At 36.8% G+C, this 21,963-nt stretch overlaps 1 protein-coding gene, 1 non-coding gene and 1 pseudogene across 5 annotated transcripts in view; 1 reads left to right on the top strand and 2 right to left on the bottom strand.

Moving 5' to 3' along the window:
• Positions 1-21,963, bottom strand: part of JADE3 (jade family PHD finger 3) — a 135,056-nt gene that overhangs the window by 91,650 nt on the left and 21,443 nt on the right. The window lies entirely within an intron of this gene.
• On the bottom strand, positions 82-20,748 carry LOC119245684 (homeobox protein NANOG-like; annotated as a pseudogene).
• On the top strand, positions 15,593-15,696 carry LOC119246803 (U6 spliceosomal RNA). Its single transcript, XR_005125559.1, has one exon. It is a non-coding gene; the product is annotated as a U6 spliceosomal RNA (small nuclear RNA).

Raw genomic sequence — 21,963 nt, forward strand, 5'->3', positions numbered from 1 at the left:
ATTTAAAACTCACACACTTTGGATAACTGCAGCATATTCCCAAGACAATTTTGTTTTAAGGCAAAATGAGCATATCTTTTATTTGTACTTAAACTTATAAACTATAAGCCAACTAGTCAAACAGGTATTAATATAATCAGGATGCAGCAAAAACACAAAACAACTTTTCTAAAAATATTATTGAACAAATTATGGGTCATAGTAAAACAGAGCAAAAGGGGCAGAGGTAATCAATGAAACACATCATAACTTATCCCTTCACCTTAACAACTGAGGTTGTTAACTAGCCTTCCAATCCCAGAAAACCCATCACTACATAGCTTTGTGCTTTTACTTCCTATTCTTGAGGTTAGATTCCAGATCCCAAAGATATTCAAACAAGTATCATATTTATTCATAACAGAGATATCTTTTATGATGTCTAGAGCAGTCAAGTTGACCAAAACCTCTGTTTTAGAGTCCAGTCACCCTCCCCAAATTGACACAATAAGCATGTTGAGAAGCAAGCTATCAAGGCAGAGATACAGAACTCTAAAAGAAATACCCCAGGAGAAGTAACACAGCCACTGCCCAAATTGAGACTGAATAATATATCCATCTTCACATATCTTCAGACTGTACATTCATGGAGTAATTCAAGAATAAATCCACGATCTGTTGGGTGCTGAAAGACTTGGTGGGCTGTCGTATTATGTTATGGCTTTCTCCAGAAGTTTCCAAGGTGGTCTCCAAATCACTAACAGCAAAATTTTATTGCAACTGGATCAGGGGCTGCAGGGGTTCCTTTTCAAAGGTCCTTTTCAGAGTGGAACAGATTGTTCCAGATCTGGTGGTTTCTAGTCTTGTTATTCCAAGCTTGAGCACACCAGGTCTAACTGTTCCAGGATTGGCTGCTCCAGGTCTGGTTGCCCAAGTCGGGCTATTCCAGGTCTGGCTGAGCTATATTGGAATGCTTTCTGGAGTATTCATTAGGCATCCCTGGTGATAGGAATAGAGGCTGGTATATTCTATAGGTGTTGAGAGCTGACTCACACCACTCTTGTTCTTTGGCCAGCTGCTCTTCTGCCACCTCCTACATTTCATTCTCTGATTCTGGAACCAGGTCTTAAGCTGTTTGTAATTGAGATTCAGGACATTGGAAAGTTCTTGTATCTGCTGGAGTCTGAGGTATTTTTGTCGGTGAAATCTCATTGGGCACACATAGCTGGGTCTGAGAGATCATGGTTCTTCTCTTGTTTCTTGACTGGGACTCTATCTTCCTTCTTCCCTGTGCTATTCTCTCCAGAAGTGGACTGGTGGAAGAATAAGCGCTGTCAGGAATAAACAGATCCATGGATGAAGGAAGAGGACATATAGTCTCCATGTGGGGCACCTCAGCAGAGGATTTAACAAGTATGCATAATTTTCCTCATAATTTTTTAAATTAAAATATCAGCCACTGGTGAAGAATCTCTAGAATTGGATGTTTCTGGGCATGGCAGGTTTTCGGGACAGACTGGATCCACACTTACATTGTAGAGTTGTGGGAGAGGGGAAAAAAACCCAGAAAACTAGATTGTCTGAAAGACCCAGACAAATTTTTAAAAGTAATACAACAATATGAATACAATACAACTTTTAATGGTTTTACCTGGGAATAATTTACAATCAATAAGTAATAAATACATTAGTCTGAAAATTATTACAGGTAGGGGGTTACAGGAATTATACTGGCCCTTATTTAGCTTTGATTTTCATGCCTTGGTCAACTTTACACACATAATTAAATCATATCATTTGTAACTCTGTTGACAGATCACTGTTTCTGTGACTTAATAGTTGTTCCCCCAGTAACAAAGTCAAATTATTTCCCCAGCTAAAGAGTCCCACAGAAACACCCCATTGAAAAAATTATTACTTTCTAAAATGAAAGAGTAAAAAGAATGAGTGTGCTTTCTTTCTAACTAGTTGATTTGGCTATTGCCAATAGAAAAAAATAAGTCTTAGCAGTGGAAAACAAGTTTCATTGTCTTTGTGAGAAGGGCCAGTCTGGCATAAAGATAAGTAGGGGTAGAATTCAGGTAGCCCTTGCTGTTGACCTGCTCCCAGCCAAGAAAATAATGGATTTTACTGGGAGTAAATGAGACAACATGCTGTACCTGCAGAGACTCAGATCTGGTTCAAATCTATGAGCAAAAGCTAATTACTCACCCCCACTTCCTCAGTCTAGTGCTCTATTTGTCAAGTACAAGCACTTACAACCTAAGATGTCACAGGGCAGTGAATTTATCCTTGGAAGGCAGAATCTGGTGATAAAATGCTAGACTGTAATGTTAACAATGAGAGTATGGGGTAAACCAGAGACAAATAGGGGAGGGAGGAGAAAGGGGTAGATGAATGAAGTGCTGGGGGGCAAAGGTTACTGGAAAGCAGCAGGACAGAAGAGAATGTGACAGAATGGCAGGGCCAAGGAAAACATGGAGGTCAATGACATGCTGCATGAGGACAAAGAACTGTGCTTCCGGATGAGATTACCACACAGGCCTTCAGAAAAGTGGCTTTGTTTTTCCAGAGGTCATTATGTATTCAGCCAATCCTGCAGTATCTAAGTTACGCTGAGAAACTTGTCCACTCAACTACATAAAACACTGCACCTCTGAAACTAACTAGTATTTCAGAGATATAAATATTTTGGGAATGGGGCAGGCAAACCAATCCAAAACATTACTTAAAAATGTCAGTTCCAGGTAAGATGAAACAAATTCACACCCACCTTTCTGTCACCATATACAACAATAAAATTTGTACAGAATGCATAGACAGCTATTAGAGGATTGTTTAAAGTATATATTAGCAGGATCAAGGAAGAAATACCAAAATGTCAAGTATAACTGAATTGATGGTGACTTTACTACCTTTTCCTCCAGCATTTTCTGGTGTAAATTCAACACAAGAAAATCTGAAAGTGAGCACAGTGATTACAGCACATGTTCTGGCTTAAGGTGCTTTTTTTCTCTTTTTTTTTTTTGGGAAAAGTAGTTACAAAAACTCAGAAAGAGTGAAGGGAAACCCCCTGGGTTTTTCCTCCCCTCCCCCATCCCTTCTATCATGCCCAGAAAATCCCATGGCGGAGGTTGTGACAACAGCAACAAAACTGACTAGCAGAGGGAGACTATAGGAGTGAAAACTCTCAAGGGAGAGGAACTTTCTATTCTATTTGGTGGAGTATATAGCAAAAGGCAAAGCCAAATCACTTTTTTTCTTTCCTTCTGTCTGCTTGACCATTGTGCTCCAGTCAGTGCATCTTGAAAATGGGTGGGTTCTAACTGGTGGATGGAAAAATAAAGTTCTAGGAGACCAGAATGTACTATGACAGTAACAAAGAGAAAAGAACTCAGGAAAGCAAACCCATAAAGTTGGCTTCAGCTGTGTGTGTGTGGACTTGATCCTAATTAGCATATATAAAACTTTGAAAACTGAGCTAACAGCAAAAGCTCAGGTTCTTGACTGACCAGTGGGTGTTACACATGGGACAGATCTAAATAGCACTGCAGAGGCACTGAATATTGAACTGACATTGGAATTACAGGTCAGAGAAAGGGAGCTGGAATTTGCAGTCTGAATCTAACCAGGTCAACTGACTGCTAAAACAAACAAATCAACATTCTTCATTGGATTGAAACAAGATACTTGAAATGTCTCAAAATCGAATTAAACAGTAAGAATCACAAAATGCCAATTTGCATGGGAAAACACAATCAACAGATGTCAGCATTGAGATGACAGTGTTGAAATTACCTAACAAATACTTTAAGGCAGCTATTAAAAAGCTCCTCAAACAATCATCAAATTTGAACATAGAAAGTATTGGCAATGTAAAAAGAGGATAATAAAAAGATAACTAAATTGAAACTTTAGAAATGGAAAATAAAATAACCTAAACAAAAAAATTCACTGGAAGAACACAATAGCAGAATTGAAGAGGTAGTAAACTTGAAAACAGATAAACCAGACACTAACTGAAAGAAAAAAGACGGGGGGCGGGGGACGACGACGAAGTCTCAGCAATCTGTATGATAACAATAAAAGATCTAACATTTGTATAACTAGAATCCAGTACAGAGAAAACAGTAAGTGTGATGCTGAAAAGTATCTGAAGAAAATATAGCTGAAACTGCCAAGAATCAGCGAGCACACCAAATAAACTAAATATAAAGAAATCCAACCCAGACACATCATAAACTGCTAAAAACGAAAGACAAAGAACTAAAGAAAAGGACAATTGAACACTAACAGAGAGGTTAATATCCTTTTCTTAATAATAGATAGAAAAATTAGAAAGAAATCAGTAAAAATATAGAAAATTTACATACATTACCAAAGAAAACTGACCTAACTGGTATTTACAAAACTCTCCTCTCAAGATGAAAGCATAGACATGCTGTTCAAGTACACATGGTACGTTATCCAGGAGTTGTTGTTGGGAATACAAAATGGATCTGTCACTTTGGAAAACAGTTGGGCAGTTTCTTTGAAAAGTTAGGCATAAATTTACCATATAACCAGCAATTTTACTCCTAGAAATCTAACCCAAGAGAAACAAAAGCATATGTCTACACAAGGATGTATGGAGGAATGTTCATGGTAGCATTGCTTATGAGACCCAAACCCTAGAAACACTCCAACTGCCCATCCATAGTGAATAATCATAATGTGGTATATCCATATAATGTAGTGGCACCACCGTGTGTGTTATGTTATATGAAAGAAAGATGCAAAAGACTATGTAGTGCATGGTTCTGTTTAAATGAAATGTCCACAAAAGGCAAATTCAGAAAGACAGAAGGTAGATGAATGATTGCCTAGGGCTGGGGGGAAGAGGGGATGGAGTGACTGCAAATGGGCACATCAAATTTTATTGGGGTGATGGAAGTATACTAAAAATGATTTATGGAGCTGGTCACAAAACTTGTTAAGTTTACTAAAAAGCATTCAATTGTATACTAAAACGGGAATTTTTTGGTGTATAAATTACATCTCTATAAAGCTGCTGTTTTAAGAATTTACATAAATGAAATCATACAGTATATAAACTTTGAGGCTGGCTTTTTTCATTCAGCTTAATGCTCTTGAGAAGCATCCAATTTGTTTTATAGTTTATTCTTCTTATTCTATTTTATGGATGTGCCATAGCTTGTTTAACCATTCACCCACTTCAGGACATTTGGGTTGTTTCCAGCTTTTGGTAATCATAAATAAAGCTGCTATGAACATCCCTGCATAGATTTCTTTGTGTGAAAAGGATACTCTCAAGAGAGTGAAAAGACTTTCTCAGACTAGAATAGACTCATATCCAGGCTATATAAAGAATTCCAATAAATTAAGAATATAGACAACTCAATAGAAAAATGGCAAAACTCTTAAACAGGCTCTTCACAAGAGGACAAATGACAATAATTTATGAAAAGATGTTCAATCACATTAGGCATCGGGGAAATAGAAGTTAAAATCACAGTACAACTTCTGCCCAAAACCCAAAGTGTCAGTCAACAGAACAGATGAATACATTTTGGTACATCAATATAATGAAATACTCAGCAATAAAACAGGATGGATTACAGATACATCCAATATTATGGATGAAACTCAAAAACATCGTATTGAGGAAAGTAAGTAAAAAACCAAGCCAGACACAAGAATACATACTGTACAGTTAGTTATGTATACATGAGGTTCAATAACAGGCAACACTAATCTACGGTGACAGAAATCAGAATAGTGGATGCCTCTGGTTAGAGAGGATATACTGAAAAGAGACAAGATGATACTTTCTGGGATAACATAAATCATCTATACCTTGATTAGAGTGCAGGTTATATGGGTATATACATTTGTCAAAACTCAAAATAACTCTAAAAATATTTGCAATTTACCTTATGTAAATTATACCAGAATAGAAAAGAAATAAGAAAGCCAATGAGATAGCACTAATATCCACTAAAATGGCTAACATTCAAAATATCAACAATACAGTATTAGGCAAATTGCACAAATGACACCTCTCATAATGCTGGCAAGAATGTAAATTAGTATAAATATTTTAGAAAGTTATTTGACAATATCTACTAAAGTATAGAACGTGCATACCTTATGCCCCATGTCTTAGTTATATATCCAACAGAAATGCACACATATGTGGGGGATTGCTCAGGGGTAGAGCATTTCACTGTAGAAAGGCACACAGGTGCCTCAGAAGACAAGTGTGAGAATGTTCAGATGAGCACTATATGTAACAGAATTCCAATATGGTCATCACAGTATAATAGATTTTTTTAAAAAATTGAGAGATACCTACATGGAAAGTAGGATTAACTATGGTGATAGAATTCAGGATAGTAGTAACTTGGCAACATCTAGGGTAAAAAGAAGTGGTAGTCATTGCTGGGTAGCAGAAAGGAGGCCTCTGAGGTGGTGGTAATACTCTTTTTCTTGACCTGGGCACTGGTTAAATGGTTATGATCACTTGACTTGTTCACTTTTTCTTCAAGTATATTATACTTCCACTTATGCTTTAGATTATGTCCCTAATGCTATATTTACACATATTTAAGATTTTCTCTCTTTGCTCACTATCACCACCACTCCCTTTACTCTTCTTCAGCATATACACTTATCTTTCCCTCTGCATTCTTGTCTACTAAACTATCAATAATATTTGGTATTTAACCCGAATCTTTGTTGTCAGTGACTAGGTACACATTAAGTCAAAACTGCAGCCAAAAAAGTGAGCCTACAAATAATTGCAGGGAGGACTCGGGCATTCTTTACAGAGGCAGAATTTCAGGAATAAGCGTCAAAGAAGCTAGCCCCTTTTTGTTCACAATCTTTTAAATAGAAGGATTAGTTCATTGCCCACATAATTAGAGGACAGAGCTGTAAACCCTGAGTAACATTCCTTTATGTACTCCTTTCATATATTGGAATCTTTCCAAAGGCACGTTCACATACTTTAGCAATTATCAGAGCTAAAAAATATAAAGGGCAAAAAGTACTCCAGGAACTGATTCTTAATAAAATTTGCACTTAGACAGTTACTTCCACTCCCACAGGTTAACTTAACTTTCACATTTTCTTTAATTTCTCAGAAGGCGATTCATTAATGTACTATGCTCTGAATTTATGTACAAGATATTAGAAGCCTGACACCACAGTTGGTATTGCAGATACAGAGACAGACAACTGCAAGGCCTGCAATCTCGAGGAGTTCAGGGATCTGGTAGAGGGATGTGGCGATAAAAACAAAATTACCACATCCCAGGGTAATGGGTTTTAAAACAGAAAAAGAAGGAAAGGCTCCACATTTCCTAGGAGTATGGAAGGATACTGTCTAAATCTGTCCAGAGAAGTCATGGAGGCGCCATGTTGGAAGTGACACATCATTAGGATGTGGACCAACCAAACAACATACTTCTCAAGAATTTAGAGATGAGCAAGATGCAGTTATTTCTAAGAAATAACTAATAAAACCCACATACTTGTATGTGAACGAACACCAATGGGGACAAATCCCAACACTGCCTGTATAGGGGACCAAAAGGCTTATCAACACCCCAAACTCCAAACAAATTAATCTGGGAGTGGCATGGAGGCAAAATAATAATAATAATAATAATAATAATAATAATAATAATAATAATAATAATAATAATGTGAGTTTGACTTGATTTTTAGGGAAGCAGGACTGGAATATGACAAGAATTTGGTAAAAAAAAAAAAAAAAAAAAACCAAAAAACCAAGCAATTATATTTTATAGTCTACTTAGGATGAAAAAAGACTGAGAATAAAAGATGGATCATTTTGAAGGGTTGAAAAAAGGAAAGTCACAGTCAGGAGTTCCCATCTAAGCACAGCCCAGGAGATGGGAGTCTATGTCTAAGTTTATCCCCCAGGCAGAGGGACAGGAACACCACAGGTTTAGAAAAGAACCAAGAGGAGCTTTCATGCTGATCACATCAAACATGACAATCATATCACTAAAGTCTCTGGTCCAAGTCCACACTTATGATGTAATCTTGTGACAATGACTTGCCTCCCACAAAGTGGTACCTCTCAGTCAAACAGACTGAGAGATGTTATCAGTGATAAGCTGGTTAATAAGGCTGGGGGGGGGGTCTTACTGTAGTTTACTATTTCTGTAACGTAGAATACTCTCACCATGGTCAATTTCAAGCTATTAAGATGATGTCACTTATCAGAGTTTCAAAATGATGTGCACAATCAGCTCTTGCAATCTGGTATGAGGTGGCTCCCATCACATGCAAATGTTATCACAGTGGAATTTTTCACTATATATCAATAAGTTGCCATCTTGGCTTAAACAGATCAGATCTCAAGAATTAGGTGACCTCAAATCCATCCCTAAGTAGGGTTCCATCCTCAGTTAGAACAAGATGGGTTTCAGAGTACACCAAGTAGAAGGTCAGACCTAGATCAAGGTGAATTCTCTGAGGTGAAGGGCAAAACATACAAAATAGTGCAGAAAAACACAACACATGCTTAAAATAAAATGAACAAACTGACAAAAAAACCCCAAAGTAATTCTGTATGATGAAACTATATAGTGATTTGAGAGACTGATGTGCAGTGAGTTTGGGGAGCCAACCTAGGGAGATAGAGGCATGATGGACTATACTCATGGGGGTTTCCTGTGCTGTGGTAAATGCTTCACAAACTTTAATTCATTTGATCATACCTATCATGGTATTATCCATTTACACAAAAGAGTCTGAGAGATCAGGTACCTAAGATTTGAATCCAGGGACCTAAAATTTGATTCCCAAAGCCATACCTCCCCACTATGTATCATGCTACTTCCAGTGGAAGTCTGAGTGATGATGTAAAATTGTCCCCTCCTAATCCTGCCAACTGCCCCTTTAAGTCCTCCATATTTACCTGACTATGGATTTTTTTCTCAGGCCCTGCTAGAAAATTCCACTACATATTTTAGGATGCATTTCACCAATTGTTAAAAATACTTCCTTCTTTTCCTAAGCACACAATGTCAATAAAGACCTTATAGTATTTTCAGTACTCATAATTATAACCAGTCAATACCAAATTTTGTTTTAAGATGTTCCAAGTACTGAAGGAGCACTCTCTTAATCTCCTCTTTTGCACAGTTAGTGATCATAATCCTTCACCTGCTACTCTGAAGTCTTGCTTTACATTCTTATCATTCTTCATCCTTATCATTCTCCATATTTTCCCAAGCCAGTCACTTCTCTAAAAGGCATAACCACTGGTGAATACCATGAGGATATTACCCCAGTAGCTTCTGCATTCTGTATCACCATGTACTCATCCAATTATTAAATAACAGTAGACAATGGAAAAGAAATGGTCCCAAAAAAAGGAGTAAGAATGATTAAGGTAAAGCATTTCTTCTTCTTTTTTTAAGATTAATTAATTAATTAATTTATTTATTTATACAAGTACTGGGTACAGTCAGAAGCGTAGGAGGGTGAGAGAATTCACCAGAGCCAGAGCGGAGAGCAGAACAGGCAGACTGATGAAGTACACTGCTGAGGGGAGCAGCAGGCGGCAGGAGAGGTCTGCGCACCATGTGGGACCCTCGCCCGGTGGCCAGGGATTGAACCAGCACTGCAGAGGCTGCAGGCAGCTTTGCAACCCAGCGCTCAACTGCTGTGCCACAGGGTTGAGCAAGGTAAATCATTTCTAAAATTTAGTTAATCCTTATTAATATAAACATGGCTTGACAAAGAGGGAAACACATATAATAAAACTTTTGCATCTGTACAAAAAAAAAAATATCACATAGTGAGGATGTAGAATACCACCATTAGGATGGATGTAGAAAAGTGACAAAAATCAAGGGTAAAACTGATAGGAGGCTTCGTTTGAAGCCTATGGGTCAACCCCCTTCCCTACTACTTACCCTAAGCATCTACTATATAATAAATGCTTTGTGCAGGAGAAGGGTTGACTACAATTGATATTGATTTATGAAGAAATATAAGACAGCTCACTATGTCTTATAGAGCTAATCATGAACACTTAGCTGGAGGCTGAAAGTCCAGCAGGAGCTAGAGGAATCAAGAAACCTTCAATTTTGGTTAAAACAGATCCAGGATACCAAGACCTGAGGACATCTAGAATATACAATGTAAATGTGTGTGTCTGGTAGTGGGGGTCAGAGTTTTTCCCCCTCTTAACTGGACTACCAATCTCTCCTTAAACATCAAGAAAGAAAAAATCGGGCCTCCCCGGTGGCGCAGTGGTTGAGCGCTGGGTTACGAAGCTGCGCTCAGCCTCTGCAGCGCCGGTTCGATCCCCGGCTGCTCCCCGGCCACCGGAGGAGGGTCCCACATGGCGCGCAGACCTCTCCTGCCGCCCGCTGCTCCCCTCAGCAGTGTACTTCAGTCCTTCTGTCTGCTCTGCTCCCCGCTATGGCTCTGGTGAATTCTCTCACCCTCCCGCGCTTCTGACTGTACCCAGTGCATGTATAAACAAAACAAACAAAAAAATAAAATAAATAAATAAAGCATGCCTCTAAAACATAAAAAAAAAAAGAATTTTTAATAAAAAAAAAAAAAAAAAGAAAAAATCAGAAATGTTACAAATTTTCTTACCCTGTTGTCTTTTACTTGGTTAATATCTGTTGGTCACTGAAAATTCAGTGCTGTCATCACCTCTTATTGGAAGCCTTATATAACCTCCTCTCCCACTCCCAAGCTGGTTAAAATGCTCCTACAACCTCTACCATATTTCTCCTTGTAACGATGTAGTCACTTGACTCCTAGTGGACTCTAAATTTCTGGAAGGTAAGCAGTGTGTCGTGTCTTATCTTTGTGTCTCTAGCATCTAGCCTAGTATTTGGTGTCTAATAGGAACTCAGTGAGCACTTTTTTTTAACTGGAACTGGGTGGTATCATTTGCCCAAAGTCATAGAACTGCTGTGTGCAAAGGCCTAAGCACCAGGACATTTGATTCTTTATCTAGTAAACTTTCCATTATATTCTATAAAGAGTCACTGATGAAGAAACCATGTGGGTATACATCTAGAAAATGTACTCCACAGATAGACATTTTATTGATCTCTGAAGAACCAGTAAATGTAAATGGTATAAACTCATTTAAAGACTGAGATACACAGAGTTAAAAAAAAATGATCTATCTATACATTGCCTACCATAACTCTCTTAAAATATAAGGATATAAGCAGGATGAAAGTAAAAAAAAAGAAGATATAAAATGCAAACAGTATTCAAAAAAAAAGCAGGAATGGCTGTATTAATATCAATAAAATTACCACAAAGGAAAAAGAACATTAATTAATAATAGAAGGGTCAATTTACCAATACACAGAAATCTTAAATGTGTATACACCAAAAAATAACAACAAAAAGCAGTGGTAAATATATGAAGCAAAAACTGAACTGAAAGGAAAATTACACAAAATCACAACGGTAGTTGGGGACTTCAACATTCTTCTCTCAACAACTGATGGAGACAATGACAGAAAATCAGCAAGGATATAGAAGAACTCAACAATACATTCAACCAATGGAAATTTAATCAACACTTGAAGAACACTGCAAACAATAACAGTGATGACATTCTTTTCAAGCACCCACAGAAAACATATACCAAGATAGACTGTATCTCGGGCAACAAAACAAACTTAAACAAATACAATTAAAATTGTACTGAGTATTCTCTCACCACAGTGGAATCCACGTAGAAATCAGTGACACAAAGATAAAAGGAAAATATCCAAACTTTGGAAACGAAATAATACAGGTTTTTAAATAAGCCATGAGTAAAAGAGGAAGTCTCAAGGGAATTTTAAAAATACATACTAAATGAAAATACACAAAGCATTACAAAAATTTGTGCAGCACAGTTAAAGCAGTTCTGAGAAGGAAATTTATAGCACTATATGCTTACATTTGACAAGAAGAAAGTTTCAAATCAATAATAGAGGTTCATATCTCATTTCAGAGACACTGGAGAAAATAGGTCAAGCACTTCTGGCACATGGCAAAATGTTTGGACAGGAAGACCAAAGTAATGCCAATGTCTCAGATGAATGTAGACGATGACCTAATTTAAAGACAGGTACAATTAAATTCTGGGTTTCCTTCAGTAGGAAACCCAGACCAGCTTTAAAATCTCCAGGAGACAGAGGAACAGGAATATATACACCACAGGGCATATTATCAATATCTATACATAAACCCACAAAGGAGCCCTATGTGGGCATAAAGTGATGAATACACCAGCAGGATTCTCACCTATCAGGGTGTGTTTACTACATTATCAATTTAGTTCTTGAGAGTTGACTTTCCTAGTAAAGGGGGTACAAAGAAGATGGTAGCTTATCAACTGGATTTAGTGGCAATACGCTAAGGAATGAGGAAAGAGTGATTCAGAAAATGGTGTGAAGCATATTACTCAGGTTTATCTAAAAAGTTCAGTTTTCAAGGACTTGACTTGAATCTCAGTAAGAGAGGGGCTTTCCACAGAATTCTAAACAAGCTGACATGCAGTCCAGTGCCCTTAACTGGGTATGGTATGAGTGGTTACCCATATGGATGGAGTCAAGCGTGTTAGTGGTATTATCAGTACTGGGAGCTGTGCAGGAATAACTTCCAGGAGTTGAAATCATTGGCAGCTCAGCAAGGACCCTATTCCAAAGGTCACTAAAGGTGCTAAGAGGAAAAAGAAAGAGATGACACTTGGAGCTCTAAAATACCTATAGGAAAACATAGTAGATACCTCCGGGGGTAAACTGTGTATTTTGAACACTCTAGAAGTCAGAGAACTATAATAGAGTTAGCAAAAGTCTATGAGTAACTATTATTCTGACTCTGATCTCATCTCCAGGTTGGGGTAGCCCTGTGTATTTCAGGGCAGCTTTATTTCATGGTAGTAACAGATCCAAAAATGAATATATTTTATAAAAAAATACATATGCATGCATAGTACAAAGAGAAATTTGTTTTCCTGTCATCTAAATGCTAAGTTTCCAAATCAAAAAATTTTTACCCTAAAAATTAATGTGTATTGTGCATTTAAAATTGGTTTTGGGAACTCTGTGATAGGTGACCTACTTAAAAAGCTTGAATTGCAATGGGTAATAGCAGATAACCTGGGCCTGAAAACATCCTTACATATATGCATAGTATAGATCGTTGAGATGGAGGGAAAGGGTTAGAAGAAACAAGCCATGGCCATATCAATGGACTACTGACACCAGCTGGCAAAGAAGGTTCTACAGGCCTGGGGAAAAGCCACTATAGGGGTAAGGGCAAGAGGCAAGGATAGGCTCTATTTCTGGTCAGAGTCAGCCTTTACCCTTCATTAAAAATGACCAGCCATTTACTCTCACTAGTCATAGAGAAACAGCCTCACAAAAGAAGTCTATAGGATGTCAACTGGATAATTAGACCTGTAAAAAACCTAACTCAGAGGAATTAAACAGAGGAAAACAAAATGTACGTAATGGTTTCTATTTCTTCCAGTCAAGAAAATCTTCCCAGAGTCCCTCACACTTGGGTCTCATATGTCTCCAACTGACAATCGTCTTCAAATGAGTGTCCTAATTTTTCTTCCAAATCAATTTTCCAAATCTGAATGGCTGATTTATTAATCAGCTTTACTGGTATAACAGACAAAATTGTAATATAGTTAAAGTGTACAATACGATGATTTGATATACAAATACATTGTGAAAGGACCCCACCATCAACTTAATTAACACACCACCGCCTCATAGTTACTTTTCTTTCTTTCTTTTTTTTTTTTTTTTTTGGTGAGAATGCTTAAAATCTACTCTATTAGCAAATTGCAATTATACAATACAGTGTTATCAACTGTAGTCACCATGTTGTATTGGACACTCAGATCTTAATCATTATATAACTGAAAGTTTGTACCTTTCACCAACTTCTCCACATTTCCACCAACCTCAGCCCCTCACAACCACCATTTGACTCTCCGTTTCTGAGTTTGACTTTAATTTTGATTCCACATTTAATGATACCATGCAGTACTTTTGCCTGGCTTATATTATTTATAATGCTCTCCAGATTCATTCAGGCTATCTCAAATGGCAGGATTCCCAAAAGGGATGTGGAGTATTGCTTCAGCACTGAAAAAATACACATGTGTTAACAGGCCAACTGTAATCAGTTAACTCTTCTACTTTTCTTATACCTAAGATCTTATTCAAAGAGCAAAGTTTGAATTCTAGCTATCATTTTCACACAGTTCAAATCATTGACATTCTAACCCAATTTAATAAACATTATTCTAAACCAGGAGCTCGCAAACTTTTTCTGTAAAGCATCAGGCAGTATAATATTTTTCCTTTGTAAGCCATTTAGTCTCAGTCTTAACTAATCAACTCTCACTGCAGTGTAAACAAAACTATAGACAATATATAAATAGTAATGGCTGTGCTGCAATAAAACTTCACATATGGACAATGAAATCTGAGTTTCATATAATTTTCATATCTCATGAAATATTCTTCTTTTGACTTTTCCTGATCATTTAATAACAGAAAAACCTTATTCTTACAAACTCATGCCATTCACAACAACATGGATGGAGCTAGAAGGAATTATGTTCAGTGAAATAAGTCAGAAAGAAAAAAAATATGGATGGTTTCACTTATAGGAGGAATATAGGGGAACCAAATAAGGGATCAGGAAAAAATAATAAATAAAAATCAAAAATTAGCAGGCAACTATAAATCAGAGACATTCTGCAGGGGAGGGGGAGGGAGAGGGATCAAAACAGGGGAGGGAAGAGCACAAGGGACTATGATGGTGGTGCACTGATGAATTGGTAGTGGTAATTTTACAGGGACTACACCTGAGAGGAGAAAACGAATATTGTACAAAAATGAACAATGATGTAAAATATATATAAGTAAATTTAAAAAACCAAATACCTTATTCTTAGCTTGTGGACTGTGTGAAAATAGGTTGTGGGCAGATCTGGCCGGCAGGCTATAGTATACCAATCCTGCTCAAACCAAGACTTGATGCCTCCCTGAAGGAATTTTAAAATTTCAGGCATTCCCTGATTTAAAGAAGTTAACATTTCAAGCCATTATCTTACCAAAAATTTATATTAAAGTTTCAGCTGGCAGGAGTGGCAAATTCTTTAAGAGCAGAGCAACATATTAGAGTAGAAAAAGAACTTGAAAATAAATTTATAGATCTGTAACACAATGGCTGTATAAAGCTACAAAACCCATTCATTCTTTCTGGAACCCAATTCCCTCCATTCCAGTCTATGCCCAACAATCTTCCACATCATTGCAAGGGAGTGGGAATTATAACTATAATTTACTAAACTAATGTTAAATTCTGTCTGAGATATACACACATACTCATTTATAGAACTCATGTCTATTTCTAATGTGTGCCTATCCCTAATGAAGCAAAGACACCTTCAAAAGAAGGCTTTTATCAATATTATTCCAATTTATTCTGGAATATAGAGCTTAGTTAGGATATTTTGAACAGACTAAGCAATGAAAACTCCAAATAGGATAAAAACAAAAGAAATCCATGTCCAGTGCTCACTTTGGCAGCACATATACTAAGGTTGGAATGACACAGAGAATAGCATGGCCCCTGTTCAAGGATGACATGTAAATTCGTGAAGCATTCCATATTAAAAAAAAAAAAAAAGAAATCCATGTCCAGACACATCTAAATCAACCTTCTGAACATGAACACGGAGAAAAAAGTTGAATTACAGTAGATTTTTCAATAGAAACCATGGAGGTCAGCAGGAAATGGTACACATTTGAAATGGTTGGGAGAGAAGGGGGGCAGTCAATACAGAAATCTTTTTTCAGCAAAAATATCCTTCAGGAATGAGAATTTATAGCCAGGAATCTGCTCAAAAAGTATTGCTACAGGAAATTCTTCAGACAGTTGGGAAATTATAGCAGAAAGAAATTTAGAAAATTAGGAATGAAGGAAGAGCAACATGGCAAATACTGGGTAAATATAATACATTATTCTTCTCTTGGGTTCTTCAAGATGTTTGGCAGCTGACAGTAAAAATGAGAATGTATGAAAGGATTTTCAACAGGTGTAAATAGAATATACAAGACAACTATAACATAAGGGGGGGCGGTAAAGAGACCTCTAGGGTGATAAGGTTTCGGCATTGGTCTTTTAGTGGTAAAATATTGATTCTAAGTAGACTGTGCAAAGCTAAGTATGTATAATTCCTCAAGCAACCACAAAAATATGCAAATAAATAAAAAATCAGAACAGATGAACTAAAATGCAGCACTAAGAAAAGTTCAAGTAACCAAAAAGAAGGCAGGGAAGAGGGAAAAAGAGAAAACAACAGAGGTAACGCAAAGAAAATAACTGGTAGGCCTAAACTATGCATGTCAATAATTACATTAAGTGTAATGGTCTGAACATATGATTAAAAAGCAGAGATTTACACCATGGAATATCACTCAGCATTCAAAAAAGATAAACACATGCAATTTGCAACAACATGGATGGCGCTGGAAGGGATCATGCTCAGCGAAATAAGCCAGAAAGAAAAAGAAAAATACCGGATGGTCTCACTTATAGCAGGAATCTAGAAAACTTAAATAAGGGACCAGGAAAAAGAATAACTATAAGAAAGTGAAAATCAAAATCAACAAAAAACTATGAACCAGAGAAACTCTATGGGGGGTGGGAGACGGGGAGGGGAGGGATTGGGGTCAAAATAAGGGGGTTGCAATTGTATGGGGAATATAAAAATAAAATTTATTTAAAAAAATAAGAAAACAAAAAAACAAAATAAAAAGCAGAGATTGTCAGAGCAGATTTAAAAAAAAAAAACATGACCCAACTCTACACTAAAAGAAAATCACTTCAATTATTATGATGTAAGTGAAAACTGAAAGCATAAAAAAAGATATATGATGCAAACATTGATCAAAAGAAAGAATTCAGAGCATGAAAAATTACAAAGATAAAGTGGGATGCATAAGGCTTGACATTAAGCTAAAGGGGTTATTAACTCACCCCAAAGATTTAACAATCTTAAATGTATAAATACTGAAAAACAGTGCTTTAAAATCCATGGAACAAAAACTATCACACTTGAAATTACAAATAGAAAAATTTATAGTCACATTTGGAGACTTCAATACTTCTTTCTAATTAATATATAGAACAAGACAAAATCAGCAAGAATATATAAGAACTGAATACCAATATCAGCTAAGTAGGATTAGTTGAAATATATAGAATGCAATACACAACAACAGCTGAATACAATTTCTTTCAACAAGATAGACTGCATCCTGGTTCATAAAACAAACTTCAAATAAAAAAGAAATGAAATCATAAAGACTGGGGACCTCCCTGGTAGTGCAAGGGGTTAAGTCTCAGCACTATGAAGCTATCTGCAGCCAATGCAGCATGATTTTGATCCCAGGTCAGGGAGCTAACCCAATAGTGCAGCAGACCTCTCATGTCTCACCCACTGTTCCTCTCAGCAGTGTATTTCAGTTGATCCACCTGTTCTGTTTGTTCCCCACTCTGTCCCTGGTGAATCCTCTCATCCCCCCAACACTTCTGGCCTGCACCCCAGTTTTTGTATGCATAAATAAAAATAAATCTTTAAATAAAAGAAATCATAAAGACTATGTTCACTGATCAAAAAGAAAGTAAAACAGAAACCAACAATAGAGAGCTACGAGGAAAAGCTCCAAACACTTCTATATTAGAGAAACTTTCAAGGAAATTTAGAAAATATTTTGAGTTAAATATAAATGAAAATACATCATAATCCAATTTGTGGGTTACAGCTGAAGCAGTAGTTAGGGGGAAAATTTATAGCACTAAATGCTCCTTTAGGGAAAAAAGATCTCAAATAATTTATACTTCCACCTTAGGGAACTAGAAAAAGAGCAGCAAAACAAATCCAAAGTAAGCGCAAAAAGGAAATAACCAAGATAACAAAAATCAATGAAACTGAAAACAGAAAAACAGAAAGTCAATGAAAACAAAAGCTGGCTATTTGAAAAGATATCAATAAAGCGGATGAATCTGAAGACTGAGAAAGAAAAAAACGGAACACTCAAATTACCAGTATCAGGTATGAAAAGGGATTCTAATCCACAGGCATTAAAAGGAGGGACCCCCTGGGGGCGCAGAGGTTAAAAACACAGGGCTATCAAGCTATCACCAGCCAATGCAACATGAGTTTGATCCCTGGCCAGTCAGAGAGCTACCCACATGGCACAGCAGACCTCTCCTGTCTTGCCTGCTGCTCCCCTCAACAGTGTATTTCAGCAGATCTGCCTGTTCTGTTCCCCATTCTGTCTCTGGTGAATCCACTCATCCCCCTCCACACCTCTGACCTATACCCCAGTTCTTGTATGCATAAATAAATAAATCTTTAAAAAAAATTAAAAGGCTACTAAGGGGATTCTATGAATAACTACTCACATCAATTAGAGAACTTAAATGAAATAGAAAGATTGCTTGAAAAACCAAACTATCCAAATTCATTGAAGATGAGTTAGATAACCTGAATAATGTTCTATTTATTAAGGGAATTAAATTCTCCCATAAAGCTATTTTTAGAAAGAAATGCCCACACTCAGATGGTTTCACTGGCAAAAATCCAAAAAAAAATTTAAAGAAAAAGATAACATCAGTTCAATATCTTTTCTAGAAAACAGGAGGGAAACCCTTCCCAATTCATTTTAGCAAACCCTGATACCAAACCAGATAAACACAGTACATAAAGAAAACTATAGACCAATATTCCTCACCAAGAAAGCAGCAAGCATCTCCAACAAAAATATTAGCAAATCTAACAGCAATACATAAAATCCTACAACTAAGTGGGGTTAATACTAGGAATGCAAGGCAAGTTCAATATTCAGAAATCAATATAGTCAACCTTATTATGTCTAAAACAGAGAAATGACATTATTGTATCAGTTGATGACAAAAGCATTTATCAGCACACATTTCATGACAGAAACTCAAAATACCAGGAATAGGGGCCTCCCTGGTGGCACAGCAGGTTGAGTGCAGCGCTGTGAAGCTGTTCACAGCCTCTGCAGTGCGGGTTCGATTACCGGCCGGCCAGGGAGATTCCCACATGGCATGGCAAACATCTCCTCAGCAGTATATTTCAGTCAGTCTGCCTGTTCTGCTCCCCTCTCTGTCTCTGGTGAACCCTCTCACCCTCCTGCGCCTCTGGCCTGTACCCCAGCTCTGGTATAAAAATAAATAAATCTTTAAAAAATAAATACTAGGGACAGAAGGGAACTTGCTCAACTCGACAAACTATTTCTATTAAACGTTATACTGCAACTCTAAGCTTGTACAATAAGGGACAACAAATTTTTAAAGGCATACAGATTGTACAGATTAAAAAAATTAATCTGTCCCTGCTCCTAAACAGCATGATTGTTGTTGAGAATATTATCAGGGAATCTATTCTTGAAAATTCTATAACAAATATAGTTAATTAACTTTGCAAGGGAGCAGGACATAAGATCAATTATAAAAAATGATAGTATTTCTATATGATGGGGTCTCCCTGGTGGTTCAGGTGGTTGAGCACTGTACTATGAAGCTGTCCGCAGCCTCTGCAGCGCTGGTTCAATCCCGGCCAGCGAGGGTCCCACATGGTGCAGCAGACCTCTCCTGTAGCACCCACTGCTCCCCTTAGCAGTGTATTTCATCAATCTGCCTGTTCTGTTCCCCACTCTGTCTCTGGTGAATCCTATCACCCTCCTGCACCTCTGGCCTGTACCCCAGATCTTGTGTAAATGAATAAACAAATCTTAAAAAAAAAAGAACAGCAAAAGAACTAGAATAGCTAAAAACAATTTTTAAAAAGAATAAAATTGGAAAAAATCACATAATAATTTTAAGGCTTACCATAAAAAACTACAGTGATCAAGACAGTAAAACTGATAAAATGATAAAAATAGACCTATGGAACAAAAGAGTCCATATAGTGACCTCCATAAATACGGTCAAGTGATACAGGAGTAAAAGCAATGTAAAGGAGAAAGGGAGTCTTTTGGGCAACTGGTGCTAAACAACTAAACAACCATTCACCCAAACAATTGTACAGAACTTTACCTAAACTCCACATTATATAGTATGAAGATTAGTTCATTGGGCATAGATCTAAATGTAAAACATGTAACTATAAAACTTTTAGAAGAAAACATAAAATCTTCTTGACCTAAGGTTAGTAAAAACAGTTCTCAGACATGAGTCCTTTAAAAAATGCTAAATTGAACTTCATAAAAATTAAAGTCTTGCTTGGTGAATGATACTGTTAAGAGTGAAAAGCAAAGCCACACAAGTAAAATATTTGCTGATAAATCACATAACAAAGGCTTTCTAACCAGAATATTTAAAAAAAAAGAAAACTATCGAATTTAAAAAAAAGAGCAAAATACTTGAGTAGACACTCCTCTCAACAAACACTTGAAAAAAAATACTTCTCTCTCAGGGGTTAAATAAAAGTCATGAATTTGAAGTTAGGTTAGCTTTTTTAAAATGTAAGGGTAGTAGTAACTTTCCTTCCATCTCCCTACATCTCAGGGCAAAAGCTGGCCGCTCTGACAATTTTTTGGAAAATACTTTATTGTAAAATATTAAAGTGGGTTGAAAAATGTTTCCCTACCTGTTCCATATGCTCAACCTACTCCACCCTCTTCCTCCCTGTTTTTTTCAAAGTTTGGTCCAGACTTCCTCTTCAGAGGACTCCCAATGCTGCATGGAAAGTTGGCACTTTAGTCTATTGTATGAATGGATACCATACCTGGATTGTGAGCTTGAGTTTTTATCATAAAATATATTTTATGCCTCTTTAAAGTTGTCAAACTATTCAGAATATTTATAAATATCAGTTATTTTAACCTACCCTTTCCCTTTCTCATCATGTTCCAAATTTGTATGTATTTACTACTCAGTGGTCTTGTACATAATTAAGCCTTTATTAATGTGAAAGGTGATTCAGTTTTGCTTGACTCCATATTAATCCTTTGGGTGTGGACAGGGCATACTGCACCCCTACCCTTGGGCTCTGTTCATTTTCATTCTGGACAACTACAAAATCAATGATTGAAATGGAGTACTAATGGAGCTTGTTTGGGGCAGAGAGGGTAGAAAAGAGGGTTGGTCAGTGCCTAGTGCTTGAAACAGACAGCATCTGCTGAATTTGTTGATTATGCTGTTCAACAGTGTGAAAAGGAAAGTGTTAAAATAAAACCTGTTAAGGAAAAGGAGGCTCTAGCACATGAACTGCAGTATATTTTGCCAAAGCTATTAGAATTTTGAGGCAGCTGGTACTTTATCAATTTTTATTGCTCCAATATAGCTATTTTATGGCCATTACTAGCAAAAGCAGATTATAGGAATAGTGTTTGACAAGAAAGCAGGGCCCAGTGTGAGTCTGTTTGCTCTGCATCTCCTAAAACAAAGGTTCTTAATGTCATTTTCTTGTCTTATAGATAAAACAATAACATGATAGAAAGGAACATCAGTTTCTCACTTTGTGTGGGTAGTTCCAGAAAGTCTTTTTGTAGTGTTCTTAAGCACCTGCAGAGGTATCCAGTTTTTTCCTGTGAAGGCCTTGTCAGGTACCAGCACAACCACAAAGGTACTGCAAAGTACTGGTACCAAAACCAAAAAGCAGTAGTGAATTTCTGGGACTCTGATAGGGAATTAGCCATAGGCAATGCTGTAGGAAGTTTGGAGTGTCAAAATATAATTTTCAAAATTAATAACATGACTCACAAATACAGAACAAACACATCAAAGACTAATTTATTAGTGAGGGAACCAGCAAGATATTAAGCTGATTCAAAGAATATTTGAGAGATTCAGTCTATATAGGTACTAAAAGGAAAGATGCTAGAATGAGATAAGTAGATAGAAAAA

This window comes from Talpa occidentalis, unplaced genomic scaffold (genome assembly GCF_014898055.3).
Source record: "Talpa occidentalis isolate TD23 unplaced genomic scaffold, MPIMG_talOcc4v2.1 talOcc4.15, whole genome shotgun sequence".
Lineage (NCBI taxonomy): Eukaryota > Metazoa > Chordata > Mammalia > Eulipotyphla > Talpidae > Talpa > Talpa occidentalis.